Raw genomic sequence first — 10,264 nt, forward strand, 5'->3', positions numbered from 1 at the left:
AAGGAATGCAAAGACAAGGCCCGCAAGTTTACTATATTTTATTCTGTCCAGAAAAAATTTGGATTAGGAGCAGGTTTAGAGATCATTTGTTAAGGCCGATGATATTTTTGGATCGTGCGTTTCCGTCAGTGACGGTTTTTCTCTTTTGTACGTTGTTTTCCCTTTCTACGTTTTGCTAACTATCCTGTACATAAGTTTAATACATCACTTTTTAAAAGAAAACATTCTGACCATTTTAAAGTCCTATTTCAACTCCAGCAACCAAATAAGAAAAATCAGGGAGGAGCAGCTTTATCCCTTTTGGGGTATTTTTGTAAGTGATTTCCATGCATCAATTTTAATAATAACACTTTTACTTTTTTGTAACTTCATTCTTCACGTAAGCTTGCTATACAGGTGTGTTCATCTTTGTGGACAGAGGTTTAATAAATTAGTTTTCATACATGTAATCTAAGCCTTTGAATACAAACAAAAGTGATTCTCGATTAAATCAGTATCTACAACCATAAGTTTGGGACATAAATTACATGGTTGTAAATAGTGGTAGCAAAACACAGACTTCTAAGAAATCACCACTTTAGTGTTTCTTGGTGGATTTTACCCTTCAGTCTAGAAACAGAATTTTGGAATTGGTTTTGAGGAAAAATGTAGGCGGGTAGCCTTTGTACTGAAGTATCTGCTAGATTTAACCCCTAAGATAATTAGTAGTTAAAACTAGACATAAATTCTCAATTGTCAGGTAAGTGAGACAGACCTGAAACTTTGGTTTTTGTTTTTAGGTGGAATGTCATTACATCTTTATCCTTCGTTGACCAAGTCCACGAAAATAAGCATTTAGCTGATCCACTGTGAGTTAACTAGTCTCCAGTAGTGCTATCCAGCCCTGTGGCCAGCAGAGGGAGCAAAGTGTAACCATTCTGGATTCAGTTTTCATTTTAAGAATTTCAACGATCAAATTTACTATTCTGTAAACAATATAGGGAAATAATATGAAAGGAGCAAGTTTCATTTGAAAGCCTTCAGAACAGGCTAGAAATAAATTGTTAAATACTTTCAGCCGAGTTTAAGTACATACTACAGACGATCCTTTGCATTAGTTTACGCAGTGCTCCTCATGCATACATTATCTGACTTGTCGGTGTTCAAGGAGTGGTTTTGGAGAGATGTCAGATCTTCAACTAAAGACTTGACTGTACCTGCTATCAGAGAAGCAGTCATTTGAATGCCCCTTTAAGTAATGAGGAGGAGTCCTGGTGGCACGATCGTGAAGCAACGTGGTGCTAACTGAAAGGTCAGCAGGTCGTACCCATCAGCCACTCCATGGGAGGAAGATAACGCTAGTCAGCTTCCATGAAGCTTCCCGCCTTAGAGGCCCTGTGAGGCAGTTTAACTTGAAGGCAATGGGTTTGGTTTACAGGTTAAATAATGAATTACTGGAGTCTTCTTTGGATGTTACAGACATCTAACACTTATCTCTTTAGTATATGCCAGACGTCATGTTAAAAGTGTGTTACAGTCATGGGTAAGTGTTAGTAACTTCATTTTATTTTTTTCAAAGGAAATACCTAAGACATGACTGGTAATAACACATCAGTCGCCATCCAGTGACGGCAACTAGTGGCAGCCCCATGTGTATCATAATACAACTGCACTCTGGGGTTTTAAGACTGACTTCAGAAGGCGATTGCCAGACCTGTCTTCCGAGGTGGCTCTTGGTGCATTCAGATTGGCGTCCTTTTGGCTAGTAGTCAAGCATTTGACCATTTGTACCACCCAAGGGTACCATCAATAACAGAATCCATTGCTATCAAGTCATTTCCAACTCAGAATGACCCTAGATGGCAGGCAGAACCGCCCCACTGGGTTTCCAAAGGTCGTCTTCATGGAAGCAGACTGCCACGCCTTTCTCCTGCAGAGCAGCTGGTGGATTTGAATTGCCGACTGAGTGCTTAACAACTGTGCCACCAGGGCTGCTTCTCATTACATAAAGGCGCATTTCAATTACTGCTGCTCCGTGTGCAGTCAAATCTTGAGGTCTCTGGTCCCTAAATCCATGCTCTTAAGCCTTCTATGCCTTCCTGTTGAAAATTCTAAAAAGCACTTGTTACATGCCATCGAGTCGGACCCAACTCATAGCAACCCCTCCTTGGGTTTCCAAGGCAGTATCACTATGGAAGTAGATTGCCTCATCTTCCTTCCAAGGAGTGGCTGGTGGGTTTGAACTGCCAGCCTTCTGGTTAGCAGTCACGTGCCTTAGACACTATGCTACCAGAGCTCCCAAAAAGCACTAGTTTCTAAAAAAAAAAAAAAGTGCTCCTGTTTCTTCATTTGTTAATTAGTTATTGAGGGCACACTTGACATGAGTGTTCAAAGTGCTTCGGGGCATTAAAAGAAGTAAATGGTAGAACCCCATCTTCAGGATGCTTCTACACAAGTAGGAGGGTGATGGTACCCTGTCAGTGAAAATGAAATCCAGTAAGGAACTTGGACCGTTTGGTGGAAGAATCACCTGGTGAGGAAGTAAGTACCTTCAAATGAGAGGACCACTGGTTTAAGTATTCGTGTGGAAGGTATTTGAAGACTTCCAGGGAGAGGTTTCCCTTAAGCTAAACCTTAAAGACTAGGTAAGTAGAAGATAACCCAAAACACATTGAAGAAACCAGTCAACAGAACTAACTACGTAAACCATGGCCTCATCTACCCTGAGAGCAGAATGACTACCACTACCCGTCATTCTCTCGGAAGGAAGATTGGGTGATCCTACTTCCATAGTGATACTACCTTGGAAACCCAAGGAGGGGTCACTATGAGTTGGGGCCGACTCAACAGCACATGACGGCAACAACAACCAGTCCTGATCAGGGCCACACGATAGATGGATCCTGATAGAGAAAAATGTGGAACAGAGCCTCAGATAGTTTAGAATCCACAATTACTGTACCAGTCGAGACTGGAGGTCTCTCCAAGACTAACGTCCTGACTCTCAACCTTGAGAAGGTGAAGGGGCAGAGAAACTAGATTACTCCAGTAATACAACATTTACAGTGGAAATGAGGATGTTCACATGGTGTAAAGAGCATAGCCAGTGTCGCTGACCAATTTATAGAAATTGTTGAGTAGGAACCTAATCTGTGTAAACTCTCATAAAAAACACAGTATCTTTCAAAAAAAAAAATAAAAAAGTAGACTTGCCGTACACAAAATGAGTATTGAAGTGTGCAGGAAACAGCATGAGTCAACAAGCAGGAACGGTCAAGAAATGTGGGATGGTAGGAAAACGGTTGTTTATTCATTGGTAATAACTCTTGATTGCTTTGTTATGGGGTTTGAATTTCATTAGGAAAATGGATGGTTAAGTGAAGGAGTGCCCTGATCTTAGTGGTACTTCAGGAAGATGAACCTTAGAATTCAGAACAAATAGAAGAAAAGAGACAGTTTGTGGAAGGGAGCCCAGAAAAGTAGAGAGAAGTCACCTTGAAGAGATGCCTCACTTTACAAAAGCATTCGGTGTGCTGTATGTCATGTTACGGAGAGAATGTTGTGGAGGAACGAGTTATTGTTTGGGCTTGCCCGTGTTGTGACAAGGTCTCCAGGTGTGGATAGGTGAGATCATAACCAAACACCTACACTTCAAGTTGGACTTGAGCAGGGCTGGGAACCCGTTTCTGAACTTTGCTTTGGATTAAAAGGAATGTGGATTGTAACATGGGTTGCTAAAACAAGGACAACTGTTTGTCATCTCCTTGAGCAGGTAAGTGGAAAGAAGGTAGGGCCCTTATGAAAATACCAAATGACCAATTGTTTTTTCAAAAAGTTGCATTTACCTAAACGGTCCAAAAAAAAAAAAAAAAGTTTACTTTTACCGAGAGACTTCGTAAAATCCTAGTTGATTTTTATCTTCAAGCTCTCTGCCAGAATCATTTTTCCCTTGACTTAGACTTTGTATCATCAGCAGGTAAAACCGACAAGGATGTCGTAACCATTTGTTTGGAAGGCATGACTCAGTTCCCAAGCACCCGGTATGTCTCCACACAACTTAGGTGTTTTTCTTTACGATTTAGGAAAAACATTTTTTTCCTTCAACTTAATGTATTTATTTGATTTAATGATACTAATTCACTTTAAAATGTTTAGGATTAATTTATTATTAATTAATTTTAAAAGGGAAGTGTTTGTAGATAGTCCTTCACTGCAGAGTTATTTCTATATCCTTTGTAAATGAGAAACCTCTGAGCAGTCAGGCTTCATATATTGTGAGACCATGTTTTTTATATAACCACCTGTATAGAGCTCTGGTAGCATAGTGGCTAAGACACTTGCCTGCTAACCAGACGGCTGGCGGTTCAAACCCACCAGCCACTCCTCGGAAGGAAGGTTGGGCAATCCTACTTCCGTAGTGATACTGCCTCGGAAACCCAAGGAGGGGTCGCTATGAGTCGGGGCCGACTCGAGGGCACATAACAACAACAACAACAATATAGCCGTTTATATAACCATTTTTTCAATGTGCCTTAGCATTTGCTTCACGCTTTAGTTACTGGAAAAACTACAAGCAGCCCTGACTACCCTCACCCCATCGATACTTACCTAGCAACAACCAGTCAGTAAATAGCAAGGAAATACCTTACCTAAAATAGTTAGAAACGGCAGTTTAGGGCTTCAACCCACAACACAGAGCCAATCAAGTAGGGACAACTCGCAATTTGAAAAATGTTAACCAATCCTGTAATTTTCTAATTGAAACTTCCTCATTCCTGCTGTAACCCCTATAAAAATCCTGTTACCCCTGAGTTCGGGGCTCTCAATCCTGAACCGCTGCGTCGGTGACAGTTGGGGGTCCGAGCTCGAGCTTGAATAAACAAGATGGGGCAATCTACTTCCGTAGTGATACTGCCTCAGAAACCCAAGGAGGGGTCGCTATGGGTAGGGTCTGAATGACATATAACAACAACAACAACAACATGCTTTTGCAGTGGAATCGGCTCCTTGGTGGTTTTTGGGGATTCAAGATCTGGGCGCAACAATATCACCAGCAGTAGAGCTAGAATTTTATATTGGAGTGGAGTGAGAAAAAGTGACAGCTATCTAAAAAAAATTAAAAAAATGTGTTGGTCCCAAAGAAACGACTACATTTTTTGGGGGGGGGGAATGGTGTGAAAATGTGTAAATGTGTATGAACTGCTGTATGGAAAAGGAATTTACTCTATAGACTTTCACCCAAATGATAAAAAACAAAGAAATGGAGTGAGGCTGAAAGATTTAATTAAACTGGATGACCTCCCTCCCTTTCATACAGTTGCAGAGCATGTCTTTTTCATCCACATTTAGATTTTGAAATTGGGGGTTTTATGGTTTAGGAACCACCTTTCTGTAAAATTCATACCTTTCTGCTTCTATTAGCTGAGGCTATCCACACAAGATCCAACTTCTGGTATTCGTGCGTTTGCAATTCAGTGATCCCCTTTCATACCCATTTAAATAGCAAAACTCGATACTTGATTTTTCTTTGTTTAAATGTTTGCTTTTTAAATTGTAAGCAGAAGAAATGCTAAAGCCATGCATTGGGAGGAAAATAACCCTGGAGGAAGCTCACACCAGTTGTCTTCATGTTGTTGTTGTTATGTGCCATTGACTCATCGACCGGACTCATAGGGACCCCTCCTTGGGTTTCCGAGGCAGTATCACTACGGAAGTAGATTGCCCCATCTTCCTTCAGAGGAGTGGCTGGTGGGTTTGAACCGCCAGCCTTCTGGTTAGCAGTCAGATGCCTTAAGCACTATGCTACCAGAACTCCCAGTTGTCTTCATACAGCACAGTTTATTTTATCACTAAGCATTTTTCTAAAATTCTTAAAAAAAAAGCCTTTTTTTTTCTCTTGATTTTGTTTCTGGTTACAAACATAATACACGTTTGTTGTATAAAATTCTAACAAAACAATAATGTGAAATAAAGGTCCTTAAGTGAGTGTTTTGTGTTTTAACAAAAGTCATTATATCGTACTTTTCCTATCAGTATTTGAAATCTAATTATTTTTAATGGCTGCATAGTATGTATCATATTTTATTTATCATTGTTTATGATATTGTTAACAAGTTTCAAAGAATGTTTTTTTTTCAATGCATTTTATTGAAATATAATTTATGTACAGTGAAATACACAAAACTAAAATGACATGGGTCAATGCATTTTTTTTTTTTTTTTTTGCAGTGTCCCCTCCCATCCCCTCCCACCCCGGCAACCAACAAAGAAAGTTTCCCTCCAAATATAAACCTTTCTTTGACCCTCCACAACAATGAACTAATACTATATTTGTCCTTCTGTGATTGACTTATTTCACTCATCATAATGTCCTCCAAGTTCATCCATGTTATGTGGTGTTTTGCAGACTCTACATTATTCTTTAGTGCTGCATAGCATTCCAGTATATGTATGTACCATGATTTGGTCATCCACTCTTCCACTGATGGGCACGTAGGTTGTTTCCATCTTTTTGCTATTGTATATAGCAAAAATGCTGTGATGAACATGAGCGTGCAGCAAGGAATGTTCTTCAAGGTAAATTGTTACATATTTGTGGGAATGTGGGCATTGAATGCATTCCTAGATTATAAATCAGATTGAGTATTTTATGTTTATTAATGACTTGTATTTCTTCCATGAATTTTCATATCCTTTGCTCATCATCCTATTGGATTACTTAGTGATATACAGCAACTCATTATTAAACATTATATATCTTTTGTTGGGGACAGGCCCAGGCAGTGTTTTGTTCTGTTGTACACAGGGACAGTTTGACAGCACCTAACAGCAATGTGCTGTCTTTTGTAGTATAGAAGTTTCAAGTTCTCACAAATCAAACCTTTGACTCTTTCCTTTATGAATTCCCAATTTTGGTGTGATGTTATATTTCTAAAATGGCTTTTTGTTTTGAAAGTTGCCCATCTGCTTGATGTCCAGTAATGTAGTGTCTTCTTCCTTACAACTCTCCAAAGGTAGGTTCATGTGGTTGATTGTACTGATTATTGTCCACATTTGATTGGTGCAAATGGTGACTGTTCTCAGCTGCTAATCGAAAGGTTGCAGGTTCAAGTTCACCCAGAGGTGGTTTGGAAGAAAGGCCTGGTGGTCTGCTTCTGAAAACCGGCCGTTGAAAACCCTGAGAGCCCAGCTGTGCCCTGACATCTGTAGGTGCACCATGAGTCAGAAACGACTCGACAGTAACTGGTGTGCTGTCGCATATTGAAGTATTTATATATTGAGGTTTTCTTTCTTAATAAACTGGAAAGACAGTGTCATTCTGTTTCCTTTCTTTCAATTTTTTTTTAATGTATAGATTAAACAAAAACATCTAGAAAGAATGATTATAACAATGCCAAAAATATATTATACCCTAACAAAACAAATATATATATATATATATATATATATATATATATATATATATGACAATAGGACAACGGGAGCTCTGGTGGCGTAGTGCCTAAGGCATTTGACTGCTAACCAGAAGCCAGAAGGCTGGCGGTTCAAACCCACCAGCCACTCCTCAAAGGAAGGTTGGGCAATTTACTTCCGTAGTGATACTGCCTTGGAAACCCAAGGAGGGGTCGCTATGAGTCGGGGCCGACTCCACAGCAGTGAGGTTTTTTTTTTTTTTTTTAATATATATATGACGATGGAATGATTAAAAAAAAAAAAAAAAGGCTGTAAAATTTAATATTAAATAAACATTTAAGAAGGAGCCATGGTTGTGCAGTGGTTAAATGCTCAGCTTATCTGGTAACCAAAAGATCAGCGGTTGGAACCCACCAGTAGCTCCGTGGGAATAAGATGTGGCAGTCTGTTCTGTAAGGACTACAGCCTTGCAAACCCTGTGGGGCGGTTCTATTCTGGCCTTTTATAAATATTTATGGTAATGGAAAATTCTGTACATGACAAATTCTCGCTATCAGAAATACAGTGTTTAAATGAAATTCACTATCTGTCTGGCTCCGTTTGGAGTTTTTGTAATACAAAGAGTCATTGGGAATGCAAGGAGTGTAATGCTTCTTCAGCACTCTACCATTCCTGACAGGCTGCTTCTCTGCAGTGGGTGACATCATAGCAGACTGAGTTCTTAGCGTTTCCAGGTCTGGAGACTAATCATTACTCACCAGTGAGAGTGACAAGTGAAACTAGATGAGGACACGTTGTGGGATTAGACCCAAGGCACATTTCTCATGGACTTAAAACAGTTTCCTCTGTTCCTACCACATGCATTTAGGCTAGTCCTGATTTGTGACTCTAAGCGAATTCCAGTGTTACTGCTTGTTATCAACTCAGTTTGGTTTCAAAATTGTTATATATGAATATATGGAAGGACACCAAATGCCAAGACTTGCTTATGGAACAGGAAGTCCACTGGAAAGCTAAAAGACTCCACTGGACAGTTTAACACTGCTGAAATTTGCTTATTTTGAAAAGATCTGAGATTAGAAATAATGTAGTTACAGACAGGAAAAAAATATGAAGTAGAAGAAGGTTGTGTTTAAAATCAGAAACTGCTGGGCTAAGAGTGTTAAATAGCACTATCAACAAACCCACCTAATTGGTTGTTGTTGTTGTTGTGTAGTACACTAAAATAAAGAACACTCCAGTCTTACCAATGTGGCCTGCAGGAACAGATCGCTCGTCAGGATATTGTCTGTTAAATGCTTGGCCCAAAGCACCATGTTAAAACTTAAAGCGGTATGTTTTCAGGTCACTAAGGATTGTTGATCAGGCGCCAGTGGTGGGTCAATGGTGGAACTGTCACCTTCTGTGCAGGAGACCTGGGTGCGATTGTGAACAACGCAGCTCACATGCAGCCATCACCTGTCTGTCAACCTTCATCAGTAAGTGCCTCAAGTCATCCTTACTTTCAGCAAGCACAGTTGTGTCATCAGTGTATCACAGGTTGTTAATGATTCTTCCTCCAATCCTGATGCCATGTTCTTCTTCATATAGTCCAGATTCTCATATTATTGGCTTAGCATACAGATTGAATAAGTATGGTGAAAGGATACAACCCTGATGCACTTCCTTCTTGATTTTAAACTACGTAGTCTTCCCTTTTTCTGTTTGAACAACAGCCTCCTGGTCTATGTACAGGTTCCTCATGAGTACTATTAAGTGTTCTGGAATTCCCATTCTTCCCAATGTTATCCACAATTTGTTATGATCCACACAATCAAATGCTTCTGCAAAGTCAATAAAACACAAGTAAACATCTTTCTGGTATTCTTTACTTGAGCCAAGATCCATCTGAAATCAGCAATGATATTCCTCGTTCCACGTCCTCTTCTGAATCCAGCTTGCACCTCTGGAAGTTCTCCGTCAATATGCTGCTGCAACTATTTTTGAATTATCTTCAGTAAGATTTTACTTGTGTGCAATATTAATGACATTGTTCGATAATTTCCACATTCTGTGGAATCACCTTTCTTTTGAATGGGCACAAATATGGATCTCTCCCAGTCAGTTGGCCATGTAGTTGTCTTCCAAATCTCTTGGCATAACTGAGTGAGTGCCTCCAGTGGGGCATCCGTTTGTTGAAACATCTCAATGGGTATTCCGTCAATTCCTGGATCCTAGTTCCTTGCCAGTTCCCTCAGCACAGCTTCAACATCTTCCTTCAGTACCATTGGTTCTAGAACATATGCCACCTCCTAAAATGGATGAAGATCGACCAGCTCTTTTTGGTACAGTGACTCTGTGTATTTCTTCCATCTTCTTTTGATGCTTCCTGCATCATTCAATATTTTGCCCATGGAATCTTTCAGTATTGAAACTCGAGGCTTAATTTTTTTCCTCAGTTCTTTCAGCTTGAGAAATGCCACACGTGTTCTTCCCTTTTGGTTTTCTAACTCCAGGTCTTTGCACATTTCATTATAGTAATTGGCATAAATAGTGATGACATCATGAATAAGATCACCGATGTTATCACTATTTATGCCACACATGCCAGAAGCAATACACTTTCCTGAGGCCTATGGCTTATGCAGAGAAGAATAAAACCTGCAGTCATTGTAGAAGAAGGAAAGAACATACCCACTGTCATCAAGTTGATTCAGATTCATAGCGACCCTACAGGGCAGAGTAGATGTGCCCCATAGGGTTTCCGAGGCTGTAAATCTTTTTTTATTTTTATTTTTTTTATTAGGATTTGGGTGAAGATTTACAGAGTAAATTCACTTTTCATACAGCAGTTCACATATACTTTGTCTCATGTCATTGACCAAAATTTACA

This window comes from Orycteropus afer, unplaced genomic scaffold, assembly GCF_000298275.1.
Source record: "Orycteropus afer afer isolate SDZICR_OR568_19922 unplaced genomic scaffold, OryAfe1.0 scaffold00048, whole genome shotgun sequence".
Taxonomy (NCBI): domain Eukaryota; kingdom Metazoa; phylum Chordata; class Mammalia; order Tubulidentata; family Orycteropodidae; genus Orycteropus; species Orycteropus afer.